At 40.9% G+C, this 10,802-nt stretch overlaps 1 protein-coding gene across 1 annotated transcript in view; it reads left to right on the top strand.

The window, feature by feature from the left end:
• The first annotated feature begins 652 nt into the window (after window positions 1–652).
• MAPRE3 (microtubule associated protein RP/EB family member 3) overlaps window positions 653–10,802 on the top strand; it is a 202,983-nt gene continuing 192,833 nt past the window's right edge. Inside the window, exon 1 of the mRNA XM_030198625.1 lies at window positions 653–754. The gene's annotated coding sequence lies outside the window, so the exon portion shown is untranslated. The remainder of the gene's footprint in view (window positions 755–10,802) is intronic.

Below are 10,802 nucleotides of genomic sequence, written 5' to 3'. Positions count from 1 at the left end.
AAGCCGTTGATGGAGGGTGTATCTCTGGGGTTAATGCTGGGGGGTGAGAGAGTGTCTCTGGGATTGGAAGCCGTTGATGGAGGGTGTCTCTCTGTGGTTAATTCTGGGGGAGTGATGAGTGTCTCTGGGATTGGAAGCCGTTGATGGAGGGTGTCTCTCTGGGGTTAATGCTGGGGGGGTGAGAGAGTGTCTCTGGGATTGGAAGCCGTTGATGGAGGGTGTCTCTCTGGGGTTAATGCTGGGGGGTGAGAGAGTGTCTCTGGGATTGGAAGCCGTTGATGGAGGGTGTCTCTGGGGTTAATGCTGGGGGGGTGGGGGGTGAGAGAGTGTCTCTGTGATTGGAAGCTGTTGATGGAGGGTGTCTCTGGGGTTAATGCTGGGGGGTGAGAGAGTGTCTCTGGGATTGGAAGCCGTTGATGGAGGGTGTCTCTCTGGGGTTAATTCTGGGGGAGTGATGAGTGTGTCTGGGATTGGAAGCCGTTGATGGAGGGTATCTCTGGGATTAATGCTTGGGGGGGGGGGGGGGTGAGACAGTGTCTCTGGGTCGCGGCGGAAAGTGTCTTTCTCGGGGCTAGTGTCGGGAGGTTTGGGAGTTGCTCTCCCTCTCCGGGCGGTGATGATGGAAGTCTCTTGGTGGCGCAGGTGAGAGTGCGCATGCGCAGTGTCAGCTGCCTGTGTAGCGTTGGATCCGGTACGACGGTGGCGGTGGACGGTCGAAGGTTCTTCCGGCCCAGTCCTGGTTACAGTGAGCTCGGTGAGTAGCAGGGTAGGAGGAGACCATGGTATCTTCTCCACACCGCCGTAGGGTAGTGAGAAGGAGGGGGAGTGATCGCGGCCTCTCGCTCCCTCCTGGGCTGCAGGCTCGGCGGGGGCTGTGATGCGCTGCGAGCCGGGCAGCTGCCGGCCCTTTTTGTGGCTCTGCTGGCTGCGGGGCTCATGATGTTGCGGCCTGGCCGAGGCTAGCTCAGTTTTCTACCTGTTCCCGGTGCCGTTGGGGTTGCTGATCTTTAGACTCTTGGCGCACGCCGTTTAGAGGAAGGTTTGTCGTTGCTTTCTAGAAGGGGGGGAAGAGCCTATTGCCGAGGGAATTAGCAAAATCCCTGTCCCTGCTCATCGGACTTGCGGCGGGCTGCCGAGTGCTATGGGGGGATCTCTGGGTGAGAGGCTTTCTGCTGGCTGACATCTTCATTAGAAATCCTGTGCTGATTGCTTGCGTGCTGTGTGTAGATCTTCCCGGCTTCATGTGTGTCGCAGCTTCATCGCTTTCAGGGCCCTTCCTGAGCTTTCTTAGCACTGCCAGGAACTTTACTGCTGTAATTGAGTGGTCTCAGAAAGAGCTCCAACTTCCATTCCTCTCGGGTCCTAGATCAGGGGACTCAACCTTTCCATCTACTTAAGATCCTAAGTCCTTCCCCAGAGTATTCAGTACTGTCAGATCCGCCTAGGGTAATGATTCAAAGGAACCAGGGATACAGAAAGGGAGCTGAAGCAAAAAAGTTTTACTAGAATCTTCCTTTATGTTTTAAAGGGATTCCGCGTTTTATGTTGGAATCTATTCATCCACCTACTCTAAGGATACTTGGAAGTAAGTTGAACCAAAGCCAAACTTAGATACAGCACCTCTCCTGCTGAAGATTCAGTAGTCTTGTGTAGCCCCCAAGAACAGCCTTTTGCTGTCGGTGCAATATAGCAGGGAGAAAAAATAACATCCCAGCACAAAGACAGAATTACAGAATCGGCCAGTGTTTAATAACTGTGAATTCAAGTAGTTAATGATCTTGAGTAGCAGCATTTTCTTTCTCCAGTGAAAAAGTCAAATTATAGTTTTATTTTTTACCTGTGGTTATCTTGACTTGCTGTTAGATCAGTCCCAAATGTTGGATGCCTCCATCAGGTTCTCCTCTCTTTACTTGGGATGTTGGTTTCTCTGAATCCTGATGTGTCCACCTTTCTGTTTCATTCTGGGCCTTGTCTTCTAACTCAGAATGCAAGTAACATAGGCAGGCTGCACACTCTTGCGCCCCCTCCCTCACTTTTCCCCTCAAGCACACACAAAACAGGCATGAGACAGATTTTTGGGAATAAATGGCCACAGCTTTATTGACAACACATTAAACTGCCCCTAGGAAGCACCCGAGCCTTGGGTTGGACATTGCAGATGCTCCAGCCCTCCGCCATGCTTATCCAGTTAGAGAGCCAGCATCTCCGCCCACGCGACGGCCAGCCTTGACTCCGCCCTTAGCGTGGCCGCGCATCCGCCCGCTTGGGACTGCGCCCCAAAATTCCCGCACCGCTAACCGCCGACCAAGAGACTCCCCTTGTCTCGTCGGCGACTTTTAAGCGGTGCAAGAGGGCATCCCCCAAAGCCCCACCCCTTCCGGCCCCCCAGCCAATGACGGGCGAGGTTCTCCCCTACGTCATTCAGAGGGAAGCCGGAAGGGAAGGGTTGCTCGGTTCGGGGAGCTGCTGCGTGGCAGCCGCCATGTTCCTCGCCGGCCTTCTTGAACTGTGGCCCAGAGGAGCATCAGTCTCTTCCTCAAGCAGAAGGTACTGGGCATGATGAAGGTGGATGATAGATTTAATTTAAACAGAATGCTGGGCCAAAAGTGAGTCTGCATTTGAGGAAGGGATCTGTGTCTCTTCAAACCAATGTGTAGCAGCATTATCTAATAGACACAGTTTCTATATTGTAAAGAGAGGAGGTTTAATCCTGCTTTGAGGTTTAATCCTGCTTTGACAGTGATCACCACATGATTCTCTTGCCTGCTCTTAAATTGTATAGGCTCTCAATAACAGCCTAATAGTTAAGAAGTGATAATTCTCAGTTCAGCACTTGGGTCTTAACCTAAAGGCCACAAGTAATATTCTGGTTTATATGACCTGAAGAGAAAACACAGTATCAGTATTCTTCATTACACACTATTAAATAGAAAACCATCCAACCTTTACAGAGTTTGGGATTTATTGGAGAGCAGAAGGTTGACAAGAGTTTACTTGTAGAAAATAAGTTTGTACAAACAGGTTTTTGGTACTGTAGATATGAAACCTTTGTGAGGGAATTCCTTGTGAAGGTCTGGGCAAAGCAGAGTTCCACTTAGGTAACTCCCAGAGAGAATGAGGCACTTAGTCTCCACCTTGGATACTGTAGTGTAAATAAAAAGTTGCTTTAAGCTTGTTTTGAATTCGGTTGTGTTGATGAACGTGTGCTGCCTCTCTAAACCATACAGGCTTTGTCTTTTTTTGATCACTAGAATTATACTTCAGGGTTTATTTATAACTGGATTGTTTAACTGCAAACTAATCTGTTTTAGGTGAATTCTGTTTCAGGACACCATGATGGTATTAAGTGGAATGAAATATTTCAAGGTTTTGTGAGCATATGAAATATGAAGATGATTATTCCGTTTTGTCTTTGGGGGTGTAGAGAGAAATCATTGGTCTCACTTTGGTGAGCTGGGGTTAACTTTAGAAGCAAGTTATGGAAACTGAAATCAGACTGCACAGAGTAGAGGCGAGAGGCAAGTCTTAGCCAGATGACGCAAGGGAGAGGATTGAAACCTCTGTGGGCAGCATGGCACTGGTTACTCTTCACCATCTCAGACACAACTGAAACAAATAGCAATTAGTGCCTTGAGGCAGATAATGGCCCTTACTGTATATTGTTAAAAATAATTTTCTGCTTCAAAGGACTAGATAAATGTCCTTGGACAGTTTTTGTAAAAAATAAATAAACTTCTGACCAATTTCTATTGTGTAAGTAGCAACCAAACTGGGGAGAAAAAAAAATCCAACACAAAACAACTTGTGGCTAAGCAGCTGACAGCATTCATAGAAATAAAGAGTAGCCACTCAAGTTTCCAGTTTGGCTTTAAAAAAAGCCTGCTCCATTGAATGGCACTAATGAGGCTGCTAGATGACATTGCAAAAGATCTAAGTTTTATAAGTGGTGCAGTGTTTTAAGATTCATCTAAGAAGTTTGATGCTGTAAATCGTGAGGTACTTTTGGATAGATTGGGGACAGTAGGTTTAATTGAAAGCACAATAACTTGATTTAGAGTCTACCTGAAAAATGGATGGGAGATCAGAGGAGACACACCATATACATTTACTACTTAATTTCTGGGAGACAGTTGCTGGGCTGTTTGTTTCACAGCAACCTCTAAGCAGGAGCTTGATATACACCAAGGCTTCCCAAATGTGGCATGGTGACTCTACAGCCGTTCAGATTTTGTATGTGTATTCTGATGTTTCATTTTCTAAATCATGTGAAAAATGCTTCTGGTGAGATAATGTAATAAAAAAAAAAATCACCACAGGCAATTGAATCACTCAGTATGCATGAGATGAAGGCCCAGCACCAGTAGATCTAATGTATGCAAATTTCTCGCACGCATATTTCATGTGGATAGCCTGAAAACCTGACAGACTGAGGGTCATCAGGACAGGTTTGAGAAGCCTTGATCTTTGTAGGTGCTTCAAATGTAATAGGTTATTTTTCTCCCCAGAGTTCAGAGGGTAGTCAAATCCCTAGGCCTGGCAAATCCAAAGCTATGTCAGTCTGGGACCCATCATTAATTGATGCCAGCTTCTGGAAGGTCATCTGGCCAATGTATTTTCAGTATCATAAAGCATTACCTTGTCTTATTTGGCCTGTTTGTCGTTCTTGAATAGATTATAAACTCTATTAAGCTCTTTGTGTACATTATGTATGTTTAGTAGCATTATAGAATTAAGTAATAGTAAGGTACAGTTTGCAAGAATTGATTCTACTTGAAACGTATGCAGATTTCAATTTTTCCAGTGTAGCATAATTGTTCTGAGTAGTAGAACTGTGTCATATATATTCCACGTGTAGATATAGTTTATTTCTTCAGTGTTTCTCCCCACCAAGTCTCAATTATCCCTGTGTCTATCCAAACAATTCTTCTTTGGCCTCAATTTCTTCCTCTTTCAGACAATCTGTAACACTCATCCACTGGCAGGCTTTCAGTTTCCTCACCCTCCTCCCCAAGCCTTGGACCTATAATTTCTTACAGACCTCTCCCCCACCCTCTCCAAGGTTCTCCCAATTCCTGACAAAGTTCCAGTTTTCTCCAATTATTATAGTTTCATACATACCACCTTCAAGCCTAACAGCTAGTGAAGCAGTGTACATTCAGATACAGTGGGTGTTTTCTGTCCCTGGAGGGCACACAATCTTGAGTTTGTACCTGAGGCAATGGAGGATTAAGTGACTTGAGCAAGATGGCAAGGAGCTGCAGTAGGATTTGAACAGGGCTCCCCTGGTTCTTTGCCTGCTGCTCTAACTATTAGGTGGTACTCAACTCCAATCCCCCCGCACCACACCCTTGCAGACCTACAGTTTCCTCTTATTCTTACATTCCTGTCTTTACAGACTTCTGGGCTCTTCCTGATGCCTCAGCTCTGTTCCCAGATGGCATTCAGCACAGAGACTGAGCCCATGGCTCTATGTGCTCAGGCCTGCTTCCTGCATGGAAGCCTGGAGGGTGTAGGGACATTGGGAGACTGCAAAGTTTAAACTTATGGTAACAGTGCTGCTGCAACAGGGTGGAGCGCTGGTGTCTGTGGAGGTTGGAGGATAAGAATCGGAGGTCATGCTGGAAGGGAGAGAAATGGTGGTCTGTGAGGATGGTAGAAGGAGAATGGAGTCTGCTGTCCACCAAGTGCTAATTCTGCTGCTCCTTAGTCCACAGGTTTCGGCACATACAACCAAGTTACTGCTCCTGCACAATTGTAAGACAACCCAGATAGACAAGAAGGACGTGGCAGTCATCTAAAGCATTCTAGTGCTTTAAGCTTCTTATTGTACAAATACATAGGGTAAAGAGCAAAGATTCCCAAGTGGATCCTGTAAGAGCCCCTGCACAGGGACTACCTTATCCCATTTCTTTTTCCTGCCTCAGCTCCTATAGCACTGTGCCTGCTGTACTGTCTTGATCTGAATTAAATGGATGGATTCCAGTTGAAGGAAGAAGAGAATAGTTGTGGCTTGTTATGGCAGACTAAAAGTTAATCTGGTCTTGCATATTCAGAAACACTTCTCTTCATAGGTTTTTTTCTGTGATGTTAGCTGATGAAGGTAAATAAAGTTGTGCTGGTAGAAAATGCAGAGGCTTCAGGTGAGCTTCTGCTTTCACCTGTGGAAATGTTGTACCCTTGTTTATTTCAGATTTACTATAGGTGAAGACTATTAACAAAATGTATTTGTACATGCATTGGTTAGTAATTTCTGGACTTGATCAATTCTTTTTAAAAATATTCCAAGCATTGTACTACTGTTCCCCTTTCTCCAGGACCCTACTGAAAATAAAGCTTTTCTTTTAATATTTCAGTCAATCAATTTAAAATAAAAAAAGGAAAATGGTAAAAATTGGATGTGAGGAGCCTGCAGGTCAGTTTGTTTGAGCAATGATTCATGCTTTTTATTCAAGGGTTTAATTTCCAACATTTCTGGAAGAGAAAACATTCCTTGATAAGGTTACATCCTTTATGGGTCTTATTCTTTGAGTCTCTTCTCTTGTTAATGAATTGGTTTTGTACTTTTTGTAATAGCATACGCCTTTTTACAGTCTTTCCTCTTTTTCTGAAATGTACTGCTGAAATTCTTTTTTTTTTTTTTTTTAGTCATAAGTACGTAAGTATTGCCATACTGGGAAAGACCAAGGGTCCATCAAGCCCAGCATCCTGTTTCCAACAGTGGCCAATCCAGATCGCATATACCTGGCAAGATCCCAAAAAAGTACAAAACATTTTATACTGCTATCCCAGAAATAGTGGATTTTCCCCAAGTCCATTTAATAACGGTCTATGGACTTTTCCTTTATGAAGCCGTCCAAACCTTTTTAAAAACTCCGATAAGCTAACTGCCTTTACCACATTCTCTGGCAACAAATTCCAGAGTTTAATTACACGTTGAGTGAAGAAAAGTTTTCTCCGATTCGTTTTAAATTTACTACATTGTAGCTTCATCGCATGCCTCCTAGTCCTAGTATTTTTGGAAAGCGTGAACAGACGCTTCACATCTACCCGTTCAACTCCACTCATTATTTTATAGACCTCTATCATATCTCCCCTCAGCCGCCTTTTCTCCAAGTGGAAGAGCCCTAGCTGCTTTAGCCTTTCCTCATATTTGTATTAATTTTCATTACAAGAGTAAAACAAGAATTAACAGTTATGAAACAAGAAACATAGAGCAATTTTGATTAAGAATCCAAGAAGGAGAGAGAGAAAAAAAAATAAAAGAGGATATATAACAAAATATGATTCATGCATAAGCCATAAGTTACACAAAATACGGCAAATAGATAAATGTAACATTTTACACTAGACATTTTTAAAATATGATATAAGTGGAAACCATTTTTTCTCATGCAAAGCAAAACAAAATTATTTTTTAGCAAAATATGTTTCATATTTATAAGTTTGAAACAATAAATTCCACCATTCTTGGTAGGAAACTTGATAGGTCTTCCAGTGTGAAAATATTACTTTCAGAGCTAAGGTCAACATGGTATTAACAAGAATACATTCATTAGATTTTAGAATGCTTTTAAAACATTGTTCTTTAAGTATCACATATTTATAAGTTATTGAACCAGGAAGATGGAATATATCTACCATTAATAACCATATATCTTTCCAATATTTTTGAATGCATACACAATCAAATATAAGATGTTTAATATTACCTTGTTCAGATTGGCAGGACCAACATAAATTAGAATTAGAGGGATCAATTGTATGCAATTTAAGAGGTGTCCACATGGATCTATGCATAAAGAAATACAGGGATTATAATGTTGATGAAGATTTGGAACATTTAAATAAGGAACTCCATAACTGCTCCCATAACTTATCTGAAATGGACTGTTGAATATCTTCCTCCCAACATTTACGTAAACCTATACATTTAATAGGAGATTTATTTAGAATATATTTATATGTGTGGGAAGTAGCATGACCTGTATGTTGGAGTCGTATATTTATATCGATGAGCTCTGGGGTTTGAGACATTTGTTGAATTTGTAGATTACTTTTTTTCAACATAGAGCTAACCTGTAGCCATTGATAAAATTGGGAATCTAATAATGAAAATTCAGTTTTCATATCTGAGAAAGATTTCCAGGTTTGTTTTTTTAAGTAAATAAAATCTTTAAGGGCCCATATTCCTATACGTTGCCATTGAGACCAAGAAACCTTTTTTTAATCAGTTTTAAATTTGGAGTTGTTCCATATAGGCATGAATGTTGTAGTGAACCAAGGAGTGCCTAACGATTTATCAAAAGATCACGATAATTTATGAGTAACATTGATGATAGGATTGGAGATAATATTTTTAGGAAGGCGTATGCCAATTAGATGAGAATGTATTAATGGGTCTATAATGGATTGTTCAAATATTAGCCATCTAGGCAAAGAAGCATCATTCAAGGAGTAATCCATTCCATACCCTGACGTATGATAAAAGCTTTATGATATAGTAGGAAGTCGGGGAATCTAACTCCACCTTGTAATTTAGGCAGTTTTAATTTGCCTAAGGAGATTCTGGGTACCTTAAGATCCCATAAAAAGTCAGAGAGCAATTTTTCCAACCTTCTATAGAAATAACAGGGAAAAGGAAGAGGGATCATACTCAGAGTATATATGATCTTGGGTACTATCATCATTTTGATAGTATCCAACCTTCCCCACCATGTTAAATTTAGTGGGGACCATGATGTTAAAAAGGTCTCAATTTTTGCAAAAAATTTGTCACAGTTAATTTTGATAGTAGTTAAGAGATCTCTATCAAAGAAGACACCAAGATATTTAATAGAGGAAAATCTTGAATAGTGAAGGGAACACAAACATCATTCAAAGGCATCAGCTCTGTTTTGTCACAATTCTATAACCTGAAAGATTTGAAAAGTGAGAAATTAAGTGAGGGCTTTCATAGATGATTGTGGGTTAGTGACATATAACAATATATCATCTGCATATGCTGAAAGTTTGAACTTCTCTTTACCCAAGGAAACTCATATCTTTGGATGTACGAATAGCCACTAAAAGGGGTTCAAGAGCCAGATTGAATAATAATGGAGAGATAGGGCAACCTTGTCTAGTGCCTCTTTGCAATACAAATGAATTAGATAGTTCTCCATTAGCTGCAATTCGTGCAGAAGGTGATGAATGTAATAAGTGCAGCATATGAAGAAAGAGTTCAGGAAAACCAAACTGCCCAAGAACACTAAATAGGTATTTCCACTCTACCCGGTCAAAGGCTTTTTCAGCATCTAAAGAAACAGATAATATGGGGTAATCCTTTGACCGGGCAAAGTGAATGAGATGACACAGTAGTCTACTATTATCAGCACCATACCTAAATTTAATGAAATCAGCCTGATCTCTGTGTATGAGTGAATGAATAATGTTCTCTATTCTACAACACAGCAGGTTTGCATAAATTTTATAGTCTGTATTTAAAAGTGAGATTGGCCTATAGTTTTGTACAAGGGTACAGTCTCTATTAGGCTTTGGTAATACTACAATGTTAGCATCCAGAAAATGACCTGAAGAGGATGATTCAAGTAAAGTTTGGTAATAGGCCATTAAATGGATTGATATAGAAGTTGAGAAGGACTTGTAAAACTCCTCTGGTAGACCATCTGGACCTGGTGCTTTGGTTAAAGGTAGCTTTTTGATTGCAGGGACAATCTCATCAAGAGACATAGGTTGATTGAGTTGGTTTATATGTTGCTCCGAGAGGTGAGGTAAATGCAGCGATGAAAGAAAATTTGAAATTTCAAAGTTTTGAGCTGTGGCTTCTGAAGAATAGAGTGACGTAAAAAGATTCAAAAGCCTCAAGTATTTGAGAAGAGGAGGTCAAAGAGGATCCTGTAGATGTTTGAGTAGTGGTTATACTTTGTTTTGTTCTCTTGCCTTTAAGATAAGATGCTAACAATTTACCAGCTTTATTAGCTTCTGTATAATATACAGCATTTTGCTTAAAAGTAATTACATTAGAGATGCTTGACAAAAGAGAGTTATATTGCATTTTAAGAGACCTGAGTTTTTGAAGAGTAGGTTTAGACGAGGATGTATATAAAGTTATTTCAAATTGATGAATTTCCTTTTCAAGATTGGAAATGTTAGCGTTGTTAGCCTTATGAAGATGAGCTGCATAAGTAATTATTTCACCTCTTAGCCAGGTTTTAAATGTTTCCCAAACTGTTATAAAAGAAGGTACAGCGTCTTTGTTATTGTCAAAAAATTCAGTAGACTTTTGAGAGATATGTTGCAAAAATTGTACATCTGATAGTAGAGTGGTATTAAGTCTCCAAGGAGAAGATTTGAGTTTATTAGGAGACCAGTTAAAGTCACATGATATTGCTGCATGGTCAGAGATCGATATTTAATGTATCTTTGTAGTGGACAGCATGGGAATCAGAACTTTGGTGCCCCCAAAAATAATCTATTCTTGAATAAGTACAATGAGGGGCAGAGAAGAAGGAATAGTCTCTAGATGTTGGATGAAGTAATCTCCATAAATCAGACCAACTGTTAGATTGCATAAGATTAAGTGTATTTTGGTCTTTTAAGTTTAGCAGGTCTGCAGTTTGAAGATCTATCCAGATAAGGATCTATTGAGAAATTGAAATCACCTCCAATTATAGTAATGCAAGTGAGAACATTCAGACCAGATGTGTTAATTTTATGAAAAAAATTAGTATCATCAATGTTTGGAGCAAAGACATTAATATTATGGGATTATCCTCAAGGAAGCCTTCTAGTCGAGACCATCT

Source organism: Microcaecilia unicolor, chromosome 3 (genome assembly GCF_901765095.1).
Source record: "Microcaecilia unicolor chromosome 3, aMicUni1.1, whole genome shotgun sequence".
NCBI lineage: Eukaryota > Metazoa > Chordata > Amphibia > Gymnophiona > Siphonopidae > Microcaecilia > Microcaecilia unicolor.
Note: the sequence above shows the minus strand (reverse complement) of the source record. Positions and strands in the feature narration are given on the sequence as shown.